A 14,301-nucleotide genomic window follows, 5' to 3' on the forward strand; every position below is an offset into this window, starting at 1 on the left:
CTTTTGGAAGACCAGCCATGCTGAAAGGGATTTCTGAATAAATTTGCAACATCATGTGTGTATCTATTTATATCTATAATGCTCACTTGAACGATCTGCCATTCATTGTGTCCCTGGCTGTTAAATTGGGAGTTGCTCTCAGATAGGGCTCCATATATGAGGGTTAGCTGTTAAATCAGTAATTCTGGTTTCAAAGCTTGATAAATACCAAAGAGCGGTGTTTCTTTACTATGATGAGATGGAGCAGTTCATGATGCGTATTCACCTTATACCATGCTCAAACTGACCACAAATGGAACTACGTATATACAAGCACAAAACATTATCATGTTACTTTCTTCAACATCTAGAACGTACACTATTATATCCAACTGGTAACGACTATATCTGGTTAAGATTGAGTTATGCGTATACAGCATTGTAAACTGGTAAATAAACATCATAAATCTGGTAAGAAATGTCACAGCAGTCGCTAGATTTTGCTAGAGAGTACTTTGACATGTCATTCCCTGATCCACCTTCCAATATTCTTCACACATCCTATACACACAATGCAAACTATTAAAGCATCTCATTCTGCAGATAAATTTTTGACTCTCTTTCTATGCATTGTAGTGTTCTGTCTAAGTGACTAGATGATTTTAGTTAGCATTTCATGTCCCATTTAATTATGAGATTGTACATTACATGAACTAGTTACTTGTAATCACATGTACCACACATCCTAAAGCATGCTTCTTCTAAAGTGTGCCTACACTATCTTGTTTAGACAGTGTAGATGTTAACCAATATGCATGGGAATTTGTTCCTGTCCAGAATACCACAAATTGTATTACCTTACCACTACTCGTGTCAACTGAATTCACAAATACAAATGTCGATTATTAATACTCTGCCACCCAGCTGCAGTAAAGTAATAAAAATACTTTGAGTTGAATGAGTTTGTTCATTAACTAAATGTCCATACTTCTGTCTAAGTGGTGTCCACTTACAGGTTATTCAAGAAGACAAGTGGTTCAACGAGGACTGTCACATTCCTGACACTTGAATCTTGAACTCTTGAACTTGAGCAAGATACAGCAATTTCAACAAATTCTGTCAGACAAGCCAGCCTCTGCTGTGGCATTTGGTGACGTGACTAGCTACCAAATGTCTAGACTGGCATGTGACAGATGGTTGCCTGATACACTGCTTGAAGGTATGGCATGGCTTCTCAATCGCTCATCACAAGATTGTCTTTGCCTTGTGCTATCTGAAGTTTGCAAATTCACGTTGAACACATCCATAGCATCAGCTGTGAACAACAGAAAGAAGATTAGACTTATACCGGTATTCCTGATTGTCAATGTACAAATTGATGCCATAACTGGATCTTCTGTTGCATCAAATAAATTTATGAGTGGCAATCATTGAACAGTGGTTGCTTTAGATTTGAATTCAAAAGTTTCCTTCTATGGTAACCCATTGGGATACCCAGTTCCTACCAACTTGTTGGTAGAACTAATACAAACACTGGACTATCTAAGCGCTGCCTTAGGTGAAAGAGTGGATATTCATGATTTGATCCTATGCATATACTGACATTTGACAAAGATGGAAAACACGCATGATCAAGGCATTGCAAAAATTTCCCAATACAAACATGTTCTTCCCTTTGTGGGGTTATTGCCTTTGTTTTGTGGCATCTGCAGCATTTTCTCTGGAGAATCTGTGGGCATACATCTGTTCACCACAGCTGCCCTTCTATTGTGACAAAGCAAAACTCAAACTTTAAAAAATTACCTTCAACCAAGCCATTATGCTCACTACCTGAACAATACCTTAGCAGTATGGCTGCTTTCTGATCAAATTAAAATTTCAAATATCATAGATAAGTCCATATTTAGTTGATGAAACCTTGCAGTCTCAGCAAATCCAAAGCCACCATCTCAAGCAACATGAACGCCGAAAGCTTTGCTTAAGTTCGAGTAAAACTTTCAAGACCAAAGTTTCAGGAGAAAATTGTAACTTTTCAGCAGCTTCACTGTGCAAAGCAACTACTGATCAGCCCTCCTGCTATGTGCCTGACAAAGCAAAGTTGGTAGGAAAAAAATCACTTTCGAAGGCCGTTTCAGCTGGCAAGAGGAATCCTTTCTTTTCTAATGTAACCTAGTGCACTTCTAATGAGTCATTCACAGAGTACAGAAGCTGACAATGTCAGTGAAACCTCCATGCCTGCTGTAGAACAACAGTCAGTTTAAGTGAAAAGATGCACTTTGAGCACAGACACATTTCAACAATTTCAAACTACCAGTGCAGCCAATCTAGAGCACCCACTTGAAGCCAAACAAGAATGCAAATCTGATTCAAGCCTCCCTACCAGTATTATATCCTTGCTCCCTCAGCAGTACAACTATTTTGTTGACTCTTATTGTCAGCATGAATCGGAAAGTTTCCTAGGAGCTGAAACAAGCAACTTTACTCTAGAAGCATGGACAAGTGTCAATTGTGAAACTGCAGCTGTCCAGTGGATTAAACATTTTAAAGAGGTTTCAAAAACCACCTATCGAATCACTACTGCTTTCAAAGCAAGAAGACAACGCCTCCTTTTAAGTCTGTTCGTCATTGTCATCATTACAGAAAACAGAAAACTGTCACAAATGTCCACAGAAAGCAAGCGCAAACTAAAGAAAACCACCCTACATTGTTTCACACGAGACAAAAACTCAATGTGTTCTAGCACTTTAATACCGTACTGACACGAATAATACCCCACCCCCCATGGTTGGCTAGCATCAAAGGTAAACTAGGGAATGGGACTTTACTCAAAACCTGACACCACAGGTGTTCATTGGTGGAAGTAATTAACTTAATTATTTGACAAGTAATTAACCACCTGTCATGTGTCTCTCACAACCGGATAATTTGTCGGCAAAATCCGAGAAGGTCATCTTGATAATGCTCCGGAAGGGCTTGAGACTCATTCATTTTGTGCCGTAGTCCTACATTAAAGCCTTGCTGAGAAGCCATCCATTGCTTGCTTTAAATCCTACAATGTTTAGTTCTGCAGCAACTAGCTTTGCTTCGTCTATCAGTGCGACGTTAGAAACTGCCAGGCCAAAGTTTCGCCTCTCTTGCAAAAAGTCAAGCACCCGGTCATCAAGCTGTACACTTAATGGTTCACGTCCGCTGTGCATCTTTCTTGCTTTCTTTCCTTTCAGAGTTGCTTCGTGTCGCTTTAGCTCCTCGTACTTTGCATTCCAGTCCCACACACACTTCCTGTCTATGCTAAATTGGTTGGCGGTTTTTGACACCACCGAGCCATTGCCTTGATGCCATTCAACAACGCTGATCTTGTATTCAACAGTGAAGCTACAATATCTCTTGGGCATAGCTGCCTAGAACATGTTGCCAAATTCGTAGGCAATTAAAGAAGCTAGTCTACATAGAAAGCGCCAATTAGCACCAATTAAAGAATTAAAAGGTGTGAAAATCTTAGGACCTGGACAAAAGGTGGGGATGCGACTTTACTCGAGGCCTGGGGTATTAATCGCGTCAGTATGGCAGTTAGGGTATACCCACCTGAGGCATCTAGAATCTCAGACCACCCTGACTATCCTTCCCTTATCAATCTGAAGTAAACACCCAAACCACAGTGGCCATGCGCTCAGCTTTAGGCCAGTCACAGAAGCTGTGAAAAAAGAGTACATTAGTCTCTTTGAGTCTGGCAGCTCTGCTGCCTCTGCAAAACATGAATGCTTGACCCAGCTGCAACTTGTACTGCACTTGTACTTATACACACACACTGATTCTACACCACAGAAGACTGACGCTCTATTGCTATAGACACACTGACATATGTCTGAACGCAGAACACAGACTCTAACAATGCAATTGCCCTATGGCTATCTTAGACATGTCATTGTAACTCCGCCTCTAACTAATTAGTACACACAATACACCACACAACTGAAGAGTGATCCAAGAGAAGGTGAAAGCACTCTTGCAGACAGAGCCATAAACCCAAATGTACAAGACGTTCAACGCCTCTTTAGAAAATAGCGACCAGACAACATTGAACCAGAAAATGGAGAGGCTATGTTTGAGCGACTGCTTGAGGAAGTACAACGATACAACAAGGAACATAAAAAGAGGGTGGGCGAGTATTTCTTCAACCCTTATGAAGCAGCAGCTGCAATGAATATGGTGGAACCTCAACTAACAACCAAAAAGACTGATGCCATGCCCTTCCTTTTAGCTCTAGTCACTCCTCTCATGGCCACAGTCCATGAAATGGTTACACAAGTGCAGAGCTAGCCTTTTGTGACTCAACAGCCAGTCTTGATAACTTGAACACAGCTCTGTTCATACTTACTTGCGGCACATCAGTAGGAGCTCTACCACTTGCTGCAACTATTACATCCAGTGAAGATGCTGTTACCTTGTCAGCAGGGTTTACAGCACTGTGCCACATACTGTCCAAGTGTGCATTTTTTGGAAGACGCCCAAATCTTGGACCACTAACACTATTGACAATGACTGTGCAAGCAAACGGATTGCTCTAAAGAGTACATGGCCTCAAGTGGAATTGCACCTAGATGTCTTTCATTTTTTACAAAGTACACAGAGATGGCTTTGGAGCCCAAATTCTGGTATCTGTGACACAGACAGAATTACCTGCATGGCACTAACAAAACTACTTGTTTATGCCCCAAGTGAGCAAGCTTTGACTGAAATCAAATGTGAAGTAGACAAAAGCCCTTTTCAGACATTCAAAAAGAGACTAGGTGATTACTGGCAACAGAGGACAGAATGGGCTGCGTGTTTCCGAAAGAACTTTCCCACACGAGGCAACTATACTAACAATTATTATACTAACAATTATTCAGAGGCTAGCATACGCATCATAAAAGACATCCTTTTCCAAAAGAATAAAGCTTGGAATGCGGTACAAATGTTCAATCTTCTCACACAGACTCTCAAACTGTATACCAGCAACGTTTAATATCTGTTGACATAAACAGATTAGATCATTTCATGTCTACAAGATTTACTGTGACAGGAGTGAAAGCGTACACCATTCCATATCGCAACATTGTCGCAACAGATGACCTAAACATTTACACTGTTGTGAGTCAGTCAGATAACAATACAACGTGGGTAGTAGACTTACAACTGAGTAAGTGCACCTGTCTCATCGGAATGCAAAGTCAACCTTGCAAACACTAATTTGCAGCAGCAATGAAGTATCGCAAAGCAGTGTCAATACTATCCCAACATATTCGCCTCAAGGCCGTCAGCTTTTTGCAGCAGTGGCATTAGGACAACACTGCCAACCCATTTCCTTTTACAGTAGTGTCCACCAAAGAGCAGAAAAAGAACATCTAAAGTCTCTTTCCATCAGTGTGAATTGGTCTGATAAAGATATCAAACGTTCCTTTGAAAAAATTGCCCCTTGTTCTTGTGATACAACTGGAGTGGCAACTGCAGCTGACGACAACATTAATTTTAGCAATACATTTCAAAGAAATCAAGCACAACCAATTAACAGAGGAAGCTATGAAACGTCAAGGGACGTCATTGAAAGCGTACTACAGGTCACTAAAGATATCAAGAAAGGGCAGCACGAAAGTCATGTCACAGACAGCTTCATAGCTGCAGCAGAAAGGTTTTGTTCCAATTATTGGAAACTACGAGGCTAAGAAATCCATTCACCTGGTACGCAGCAGCGACTGCTTTCTGCTCTACACATGTTTGGTAAAGAGGTGAGAGTTAGAAAACAAAAGAAACAGATTCGACTGCAACCTACTGCTGTAGCTAGACGACACTTCAAGTCCTTTTCTACCCGTCCAGCATCAGCAGGACATCCAAGTTTGTTCATGAAAGCCAAAACTACAACCAACATATTCAACAAAACATTATCCCAAAACAAATCCACCAGAGAGCAAATAGAAACCACAATCTGACAATAAGTTTGAAAACAAATACCCCTAATGCCATCTAAACTGTACAAGGATACAAGACTTTTTGAGTTGAGTAAACTATTTATGTTAATATTCCTTAATATAACGAGAGAAACAGATTGTAGTTAGTGTTCAAGATGAGTGTTCAGAACAAGTCATTCCTGTTTTATGTCTAGCAAACTGTGCACCCACTAGAGAAATAGGCATCTTCATTGTGTGCGTTTTAATTTTATTGTTAAAATGGATCATGGATTGATTCTATGTATTTTAGGCTAATAAAAAACTGTGTTCTGTGGCAACAGACAGTCCAGATCAACAACTTCCTGCAATCCTGCCTGTTTGCCATACATTTCTTATGTAAACAAATTAATTTCGGTAACAGCTGAGTACATGATTAATAAACAGGTTCTTCTGCAATAGTTACTAGTATATATATATTTAGTTACCGGTACGTGGCCCCTACCCAATGAGCGCTCTCGTAGACGGTGCAATAATATCTGTATTGGGCCAAGTGCCGGCATTGTTTAGTTATTGCACACATACCATAGCTATTGCCTGCTCTCACAATTATACAATTATTACATGCTTGCCATGGGACTGTCCCTGATACTGAAACCTTACACTAAATCTTACTGTCGCCAAACCAGGAACACTAACTATATGGTCAGCTACTCAAACGCTCATTGGGTAAGGCCACGTGCCAGTAACTAAGTCGGTTATCACCCTTGTTCCAGAGCAATATCATATTTCTTGCCCTCTCAACATTTATCACACTCGCCTACGACTCGTGCAATAAATGATGCTCGGGCAATAAATATGATATTGCTCTGGAATGCAGGCGATAACCTATACATACATACATACATACATACATACATACATATATATATATATATATATATATATATATATATATATATATATATATATATATATATATATATATATATATATATATATATATATATATATATATATATATATACTTATAAATTATAAATTACTATTTACTAAATCACATTTAAGGTTCATAAATACATAAATTGTGCTTTAATGTTACTAAATACTTTATTCTACTAGATAAATAATTAGCTAATTAACTAATATCAATTAATTAGCAAAATGTACAAACCTCTGCCGTCTTCTATGATAACCGCATCACGTAAAGCTTTTCTGGAGTCAATTGTTTCTCGAGAAAGTCAATTTCTGCAAAGAACGGTTTGTAGCAACCAACATTCCCCGTATTGGGGCTCTCCTTTCACTGGCCTCTTGCTTTCTCAGTGTGGCGACTGCTCGCAGAGAAAGCGCGATCTGTCAGCATAACAACACATTTCGAACTACTAAATCATGATCGAGTATGAGCCATGCGTGCACGTGAGAATGGTCTGCCGTGCACGTGCAAGTTAGATATATCCGGGCTATATATCCGGGATGTGTGAGTGAAGTAGACCCAAAAATATTGCAGTGTCGAGGCTCTGTAACACCAACGTCTTCAAATTTTGATAGGCTTGTGCTGGTGACAGTATGCGTGTTGCGATGTACCGTATAAGATGAAATATTGGCGAGAGTTTATTTTGGCGGTTTGCTATGAAATTGACAAAAAATCATACTGGCGGATTTTATTTTGGCGGTTTAACGTCGCTGTTGGATAAATTGATGTAGGCGTCGACCCTAGTCTCCACCCACTTGACACGTGACCGTCATGGAGGGTTTTGCAGTTAACAGCTGCATTCGTAGCCATCACATTTCCGTGGCTTCGTGGCCTCCAACTATTGATGAAGAATTGCTGTGTAATTACGTAAGCGTGAAGAACAGAACCCACATGATTCCTATGATGTTGCCACTATTTAATTATTTGTTATCGCTATTATTATTGCCGAAAAAATGTGGGTGATGACGTCAAGTTAGATAACATCATACCCGTCTAGCTCTATCTTGGTGGCCAAAATTATTGGCGGTCGCTGGAAACTCCGCCAATCTGCCAAAATAAACTCCCCGCCAATTCTTCATCTTATGCGGTACTTGCTAATAGCCGACGTTCAGACCTGAGGTTTCATCTTTGAGACCACTGTCCAGAACAAGTAAAACTAACTTTGTTGTCCCGTTTCTGACTATTGGTATGTACGTGTGTGGTTACATTTATGATTATTACCTAATTAGTGCTGATACTTACGTCACTGCGAAGAGTCTGAACTTAAATACTACTTAGTAGTGATGAATGGTTTAGAATTAGAGTGCTGATTAATTAATAATGCAGCCATAGGCAATGACTCTCTCTGAGGAATGTATGATTTGCAGTGATGATGACATATAGAAACCTTACAATATAGTTAATTAAGGACTTGATTAATTTAATCATACTAAATTTTCACACCCGACATTCTGTTGATCTGAGTTTGATTCAGTAGCTTCACTGTCATCGTCCACTTTATCTAGATCTCTTTCCATGTGATGTCTAGCCCTAGTGTCCTCTGTTTCTTCTTGCCATATTGTTTCATTTTCACAGTCACTTAATACTGGTCCAGATCTCACATTACAGCACTGGACACACCAGCAACCAGGTTCACAATATTGACCTTTCTTTGCACACTGGCTGCATTTACTTAATTCTTAGACATCCTGTCTTACATTCACAGCCACGATCGATTGAGCAAAGAAATTCTTTCATGCATTGCAACAACATGCTCTGGAGTTTCTCACAGTACTTTCAATCCACTTGAGTCTATACCTCCCAGCCTGATTGAGTAACGTCCTTCATTTCAACCACTTGACTATCTGCCTGACTCTAGAGGTCAATTAATGACCCAAACAGATCTTATAGCCAATGTAGTCTCAGAGCTTTAGCTGATGGTGGCATTTCGTCTTCAAATGGAATTCTGGAACAGATGGTGTCTCGTATAGAGTCAAGAAACAGGATGTGTTGGGTGGTTAATTGACAGCTGAGTATCTCCTAATGACTTGAAAAAATAGTTGTTCTGCTGTTTCATGTTCAAATGCAGCTCTGTGCTTTTTGAAATATGTTGCACTAACAAGACGCTAGAAGCTAGGCCAATAGTCATGAATTCATATCTTCATCTGTTAATGTACCATGATGTTTCATTGAAGATCCAATTATAAACGATGCATTCTGGGACAGCTAGTGTGTTCAAGAAAGTTGCCTTGCCCATTCTGGCAAAAAAAGAAGAAATGTAGTCACAGCCAGTTGACACAAACAGCAGTTGAAACACAGATGAAAGCAATGGTTGTTCAATGTCTGCTAAGTCAGGGTCTTCTTGCAGAGCTTGCCCTAGCTGGTTTAGCAGGAGAAACTTGCTTTCAGACCCTACTGTCACCTTGCTCATGATATTGCTGTCTAAAGGTGGTTCTCGTGCACATACTTGGCCATTCTATATGCTTTAAGCCAGCTTTGTCGCGTTCTTTCCATCAAACCCACCAGCTACAACAATCTTCTGTTCGTCTGTTAGGCACTTTGCAGTGTCAGACTAACAACAACTCTAGAGAGATGAAGTTGACAAGCGAGCGTTTCTGCCGACGGTTTTCAATGAAAGCCTGCCAGTTAATTACTTGGAAGAGTGGCATTATCTTCTATTGTTATTGTGGTGGTTCCATTCAGTTTGACTGGCATCTCGTTTTGCCAGTCAAATAGTACAAAGTGATGTGTATTAGACAGCCCTTGGAGCAGCCTAATGCAGAGAGGACCGCTTGTTGCTTTACACAAGCAGATCCTTGACAGTAGCAGAAAGAATTACGCACAGATAGAGAAGGCCCGAATTGCTCTCTATTGTGTTTGGAGACGATAAATTTCACATACGGAAGGACAGTGAACGTGGAAACAGACCACAAGCCACTGGAGACAATATCGCAAGCCTAGCCTCTACAGTCTACAGCAAAGAGGCTACAGAGAATGCTATTACGCCTACAAAAGTATGACATCAACATTGTCTACAAGCAAGGCAAGCACATGTATTTAGCAGACACATTGTCGAGAGCATACATGCAATGAACTCCAGGAAGTGATAACGACAATTCAGAAATTGTTCATATGCAGACAGAGAATTGGCATGTATTGACATAGTACAGCATATGCCAGCGAATAATCAAATATTGCAAGATTCTGTAACATGTACATCAATCAGCCAGTAGCATGCGCATCAAAACAGCTTCTAGGCCCAAAGATATACCTATAGCATACAATATCCTAGGACCACATATATCAATGTAAATTACTTTAAAATTTTTCTTGCTGCCAAACACCTTTTAAAATGCCGTTGTTTTTCGATTAGCAGCTTTTGCGCTACTTCAAATTGCTTAGACCGATCTCGAATTGCATTCCGATTTCTTCCGTCGGTTTGGTATTTGCTACAATGTTTGCAAATTTTTTATGTCTTTGCCTGATCTAGTATCATCTTTTCGAGCAACATGGTAGCTTTCTTAGCCCTCGGGCCTTCTGCGTTTATGTCTTCCAAATCTTTCTTGGCCACTTCTCCATTACCACTCGAGGCCCGCTTAGCTTTTTACGATTATGAGTAAGTACATGATTGGACTGGACCGACGACTCTTCTACATTCAAGACGCAGCTGAGACTGGAAGGCGTGGCCAATAACCCGATCCTAGGCGTCTTCTAAAATGTCAATATGTCAAAGCAAAGAACGATTGAGTGCATGACTCCTACTGGCCAAGCAAGAGTAGGTCTGATGACTATGCAGACAGCGGCTGTCGTGCGTACATGCATCTAGGCATACCTACTATAGTTACCAGTATGCGTGAGAGTGTCCCATGCCTTAAGTAAACAGTACATATGCCCAGCGCTAAGTACATTTTTGGCGCTGCATTTGCAGTGCCAACCATTTCACTTGGGCACTCCAGCGTACGGGAACTTATTCAAATAGTTTAGTGTCTACAAACTCCCGAATAAACAGGATGTATCGCGATTTCTCGTCTGGCAGGCCCAAACTGACGTATGAAGACTATCCGCTTGTCAGAAACGTCTTACTAGGAGTTCATCAACATGGTTAGTTCTTCGTCAACTGTTCGACCGACCTATTAACAACGGAAACGATGCTAATCAGGGTGCGCGTGGAATGCGGCCACTCCCAAACCTTAAAAATACGAGGAGTTTTACCGACCTTGGACGGCCTATTACCAGAACTGTATCAAGCCAAAGTCTTTAGTGTCTTGGATGTGAGAAACGGCTTTTGGCAAATTGAACTAGACAAGATCGAGTCAAGCCTACTGACAAACTTGCGACACGTACCTTAGTACGGTCGATACAGATGGAAGCGGATGCCCTATGGTATCTCGCCAGCACCTGAGATATTCAAAAGAAGACTAGATGCAGCAATCCAGAATCTACCAAGGAGTTTACACAGTTGAAGATATGACATACTAGTGCTGGACAAGCACACATAATGCAATATTTGAGAGAATGAAAACAGCAGTGACAACGACTCCAGTGTTAAACTCTGTTGTATAATGCAAAGGTAATTCTAGAGAGAGTGTCTGTAGATTGCTCTGATGACGTTCTAGACTTTTTGTAGAGTCGGGGTTTGGGTTGGTTTTGGGTTAGTTTCTAAAAATATAATAAAATAATATATATATATATATATATATATATATATATATATATATATAATTAACTATCCATCAAAACAATAAGGTACGTTCACTTTGGTTACAGTGGTTAGAACTCGTCTTTTAGAGAATAGAAGCCCTCAATTTATATTTTGACTGCAATGGGCGTGTCGTTGCAGAGGAGGGGTCCTAACTCCAAGGACCCTCCTGTCTAGCGAATTTTTTGGGGGGGCCCCGTTGGGTGTGGCTTTAGCTGTTCCCGTATGCAGTTTCTCGCGGTTTGCAGTGGTCTGGTAGTACGAGGCTCGGCAGTCAATGGACATCTTGCAACCGCGATTTTGACATAAACGGACTGCTGTCTTTTTGTGCACCTTTCGAGCAGTAACCTGCGCCGTTTATTGAAAGGGGGCCTCAGTTTTTGTCGTCTGCTGAACGTTGTTTTCTCGGCACAAATCAACTTCAATAAATTAGACGACAGGTAAAGTCGTTTATAATTACTATTCTTCGCAGTTAAGCAAATTTTCAGTTTGCATAAAATCTTTTTTCGGGTGCGATTTATGCGTCAATATTGACACTGTTGCATGCACTGCATACATCAAATCATGTACTATTTATTGCAAATTTATTTCCTGTGTGCAATTAATTAAATAATATGCAGAAAAGTGCAGAGTACTCGGGTAATTTAATTCTATTTCACAACTACTAAGTTACTAAAAAGATTTATTAACAGGTAAACACTCTAATAGGGTAGTATACAATTAAAATAACAGCATATGATATGTGTGTGTACACAATATTTACTAAGCATTATCTAGTTGGATAAAAACGGACACAAAATAATGTACTCTAATAATCATTACTAATCGGATCATTTAATGTAAACAACATACTAATTACTAATGCATAGAATATGATGATGATGATGACGACATATTGATAACACTGCTGGTTGTCACACAGCTATTATTGAGGTAATCTATATTTAGAGCTAACATTGGCTTAAATTAAATTATGTTAATTAATTTAAGTTAAGTTAATGACTCTTAGTTAAGTTGATGGTATCAGTCATTGTGTTGTGACACTTATAGGTGTATACATTGGATATGCATTTTGGCAACTGGCATTATATTTCAAACTAGGCATTGGTTGTTATATGGTTGGTGACATGAATGACAGTAACTGAGTTATATAATTAGTATACTGTGTGTGTGTGTGTGTGTGTGTGTGTGTGTGTGTGTGTGTGTGTGTGTGTGTGTGTGTGTGTGTGTGTGTGTGTGTGTGTGTGTGTGTGTGTGTGTAGCCTCGCAAGCCAGGCTCTTCCGCGCAGTCGCTGAGCTAACCGCACGTGCATCACACGAGGAGGAGGAGCTTTTACCGGAATTGCTCCAGCGCGAGAAGAGCCTGGTCGCTTTCGAGAACGTCATAGTGACGTGGGACCCCCGATCCGGTTTCATAGCTTGATAAAGCTAATTCTATTAGGTAAGCATGTAGGTATGAAAGTTGAGAACACGCGACATCGCTTCACGCACTTGCTTGTTTTGCACGAAGTACGTAGTTGACATCATCGTTCGCTTGTAGTACGTATGTAGACAGCTCAGCCATGTAATATTCTGCAGTGTCACGACTCCTTTTCAGCATTCAGTTCGCCAACAGCACACCACCGAATCTAGATCTGTAGCGCGGTAGTTTGAGAAATGAACTCATTGTACGCGGTTAGTGTATATATGTAGCAGTCAGAGTCCGTGCATTGAAACAAGTCGTACGTAGTACACGTGCAACTACAAGTCAACTCTACACTTCCTGAACATGGTAGGTCCGCTGCACTGCTGTTTTCCCATGCCTAGATGTTTCCAGTTCACCGTGAGGAGAGTCAATATCGTACAAAAGTGCTGCTTGCTGAGTCGAAAGTACCGTCACATAGACTGCGTTAGCAATACACGCCAATCTGATCATGACGTGGAGAGGTCAACAAGCTCTAGGCCACTGTTTTCATGAACCATTGAGTGAAACTGGGCCAGCAGTTCTCACACCATTTCTCCCACAGACAATAGATGTCAGAGTAGACGCGCAAGAGTGGTGAACAGTTCTACGTCGGTTTCAATTCGCGCAAACCTGCAGATCAGTTCAGTCGAAAGAAACGTTGCTGGAGAGTGTAGGTTCAGCGGACCAGTCCCATGTAGGCCATTCCTACGCTCATTATTCACCAGCACTTTGTCCATCAACAGCTTCACTGGATTTTGTGTTCACGCACTCTCCGCGGAGGGCTACCTCTCTGCTTCGTGTATCAGCGCAATTACAGTAACGAGCTCTTTAGGAAATCGAATTAGCCTTATGCAAGCTATGAAACCGGATCGGGGGTCCCACGTCACTATGACGTTCTCGAAAGCGACCAGGCTCTTCTCGCGCTGGAGCAATTCCGGTAAAAGCTCCTCCTCCTCGTGTGATTCACGTGCGGTCAGCGACTGCGCGGAAGAGCCTGGCTTGCGAGGCTAGTGTGTGTGTGTGTGTGCGTGTGTAATGGTGTAAGGAAGTTGAAATAGAGTATTTGTACAGGGGAGAAGTCTAACAGAAGGCCTATCAGACAGGTGCCAACTGGTTCTTCTAAAGGCAGGAAAGTCTTAGAGACTTAGCCAAAGTCAGGGGTAACGGCATACTTAATACTTAAATGTTACATGGGACTTAAATGCTGTTAGAATGGCTTTCATTGGCAGCTTAATTTTTTTGTACAGTCTGAATTGCCTTTAGAATTCTCATGATATTATATGTTTGCAGCCAATGACTAGGAACC

General features: G+C 40.8%; 2 long non-coding RNA genes across 2 annotated transcripts; one reads left to right on the forward strand and one right to left on the reverse strand.

Moving 5' to 3' along the window:
* Positions 1-307: 307 nt before the first annotated feature.
* Positions 308-5,087, reverse strand: LOC134190226 (uncharacterized). The gene is made up of 3 exons (XR_009971618.1): positions 5,056-5,087; positions 4,881-4,987; positions 308-540 (listed from the first exon to the last, which is right to left on the reverse strand). It is a non-coding gene; the product is annotated as an uncharacterized LOC134190226 (long non-coding RNA).
* Positions 5,088-11,818: 6,731 nt separating this feature from the next.
* On the forward strand, positions 11,819-14,301 carry LOC134190205 (uncharacterized). Its single transcript, XR_009971611.1, has 3 exons — positions 11,819-11,991; positions 12,602-12,669; positions 14,067-14,301. It is a non-coding gene; the product is annotated as an uncharacterized LOC134190205 (long non-coding RNA).

Source organism: Corticium candelabrum, chromosome 14 (assembly GCF_963422355.1).
Source record: "Corticium candelabrum chromosome 14, ooCorCand1.1, whole genome shotgun sequence".
Classification (NCBI taxonomy): domain Eukaryota; kingdom Metazoa; phylum Porifera; class Homoscleromorpha; order Homosclerophorida; family Plakinidae; genus Corticium; species Corticium candelabrum.